Source organism: Berghia stephanieae, chromosome 10 (assembly GCF_034508935.2).
Source record: "Berghia stephanieae isolate SIO BIC M18660-M18661 chromosome 10, UCSD_Bste_1.3, whole genome shotgun sequence".
Taxonomy (NCBI): Eukaryota; Metazoa; Mollusca; class Gastropoda; order Nudibranchia; family Aeolidiidae; genus Berghia; species Berghia stephanieae.
In genome coordinates this window covers 8,602,948-8,605,678 of record NC_088369.1, presented here as the reverse complement: position 1 = coordinate 8,605,678, position 2,731 = coordinate 8,602,948, and positions in this window count along the sequence as shown.

The window sequence follows — 2,731 nt, the reverse complement described above, 5'->3', positions numbered from 1 at the left end:
GACAATTATTTTGATGTGATGTAAATATTATAGTTATAAGTTGTTAAGTCTTATCGGGCATTGGGGTCTTCTGTCCATGATTGCAGGCCAATGTAGGGGGTTATCGACCTGTGTGATCAATGTCGTGCTCTTCGGTGTCAACTTCTTTTTCGCTCGATCTGTATGTAATAAATAGCAATGTGAAATAGAATGTAAGCTCCAATTTAATAACATAGGAAAACAGATCAAATGAACGTTTCGGGTTTTCTCTTTATCAACAAAACAGGATGACTGAAACACTACAGACGAATGAGATAATGTGGTAGTGGCGTTCAACGTCCTTCATCCAGTCCATCAAAGTCGCCTATGCCTGGTATAGATAGTTTGCGCTTGGCCATCCGGAAGTATAACGGACCAACACACAAAACTGTGTGTAATCGTGAACATTTATAGTCCGGTTAATACAGTTTAGTGAGAATTACTCATGAACGCGGATGGCAAAAAACAATAACAAAGACCTGAGTGACGTCAACTTCGAACTATCTATACATTGAGGTATCCTCCCTGGGATGGATCCTCCCGGTGCAATCCGGTATCCTGGTGGACAACATAGCAGTTGACATGATTGTAGCGTCGTATGGCTGTCTACACCTTCGTGTGCTTCTCCTTTATCCAGTCCATCAACGTCTCTTCTGGCTGGTGTACCTTGAGATACCCCCCCCCCCCTTTCTGGGATGGAGGTATATAGGGGCAATCCAGTATCATTTGGTCCATATCCCGGTGGACGGCATCGCAGTTAACAAGATTGTAGTGTATGGCTGTCAACACCTTCATGTGCTTTCCTTTATCCGTCATCAAGTCTCTTCTGGCTGGTGTACTTGAGATATCTTCTCTCCCCCCCCCCCTTTCTGGGATGGAGGTATATAGGGGCAATCCAGTATCATTTGGTCCATATCCCGGTGGACGGCATCGCAGTTAACAAGATTGTAGTGTATGGCTGTCAACACCTTCATGTGCTTCTTCTTTATCCAGTCCATCAACGTCTCTTCTGCCTGGTGTACCTTGAGATACCCCCCCCCCCCCCCTTTTTTTTTTCTGGGATGGATGTATATAGGGGTAATCCAGTATCATGTAGTCCATATCCTGATGGACGCCATCGCAGTGGACATGATTTGTGCTTCTCCTTCATCTAGTCCTTCAAAGTCTCCTCTGACTGGTGAACCGTGAGATGGTGAACCCCCATAGGATGGAGTTATCGGGGCAATCCAGTATCCTGTGGTCCATATCCCGGTGGACAACATCGCAGTTAACAAGATTGTAGTGTATGGCTGTCTACACCTCCATGTGTCCTTCATCTATCAACGTCTATTCTGCCTGGTGTACCGTGAGATAACACCCCTCCCCTTGCCTCTAGGATGGAGGTATCGGGGAATATCATAGTTCTGATTTAATACGATGGATCACATATTATGTCTTCTATGTTGTAGCAACTATGACTACACTGCATGGCATTTGAAAACGGCGCAGTGTGGCTCAGCGGTACGGTCTTTGCTTCATACCCGAAAGGTGCCGAGTTTGAATACCCGCTGAGCTGTGTGGCCTAGAGCAAGTCACCTCGCCCTAGCTCAGTTTGCAGCGCTGCACTGCGGCTGACGCCTGGGTTATTCCAGTCTACCCTTGGAATAGCCCCCATAGACACAATTTCTCCAAACGGGATGAATAAAGGGAATTTAATTTAATTTAATAAATATAACTAACTCAAGATTGTTTGTATAGATAACTTAATTCGTGCGTTTTTCAAATAATATATCATATTATACTATTTATTGCATTTTTTATCAATATTAATTCTCTCCATCTTCGACCATTCTCCTTATAATTTCAATTGTTAACTTTTTAAACATTTTTTTTTACATATTTGATATCTATTTATAAGGATGAACTTTGATTTATCAACACGATAAATCGATTTATTGATAATATGTGTTAATGATTGTACGTAGAGTAAATCAATTCAAACATATGATGAACTTTGATTTATCCTATCGATTTGTTGTTATTGCGATATATATATATATATATATATATATATATATATATATATATATATATGTGTGTGTGTGTGTGTGTTTATATATAAAACAAATCCATTGAAACAGGTGATGAACTTTGATTTATCCTATCGATTTATTGATAATTTCGATGTATTTATGTTTATATCGTAATTCCATTCAAACAAAGTGAGGAACTTTGATTTTTCCTATGGATGTATGGAGTTATCGATAATATCTGTGTATGATTGTTAAGTGTATCCATTAAAACATTCTTTTTTGGATAAACTTTGATTTATTCTACCGATGTATCGATTGATACTTTCGATATATATATATATATATATTTGTATGTAAGGTAAATCCATTCAAGCAGGTAATGAATTTTGATTTATCTTATCGATAAATCGATTTATTGACCATTTTTTATTGATAACTTCTGTGTATGTTTACTAGTATGTAAAGTGAATTCCTTCAAACATGTGATGTGTACTTTAATGTACATTGATGTGACAAAAATAAATATGATGACAACTTTTTATTCATTTTTTTAAAAGCTTTTATATCGAATAGTTTTATGAATTTCATACCTCCTCTCGTTGTTATTTACACGATTTTCAGTCGTAGGGAGATGCTTGTATCGGATAATTTATCATTTTAATTATCATCGACATTATTATTAATATCGTCATATTGATCAT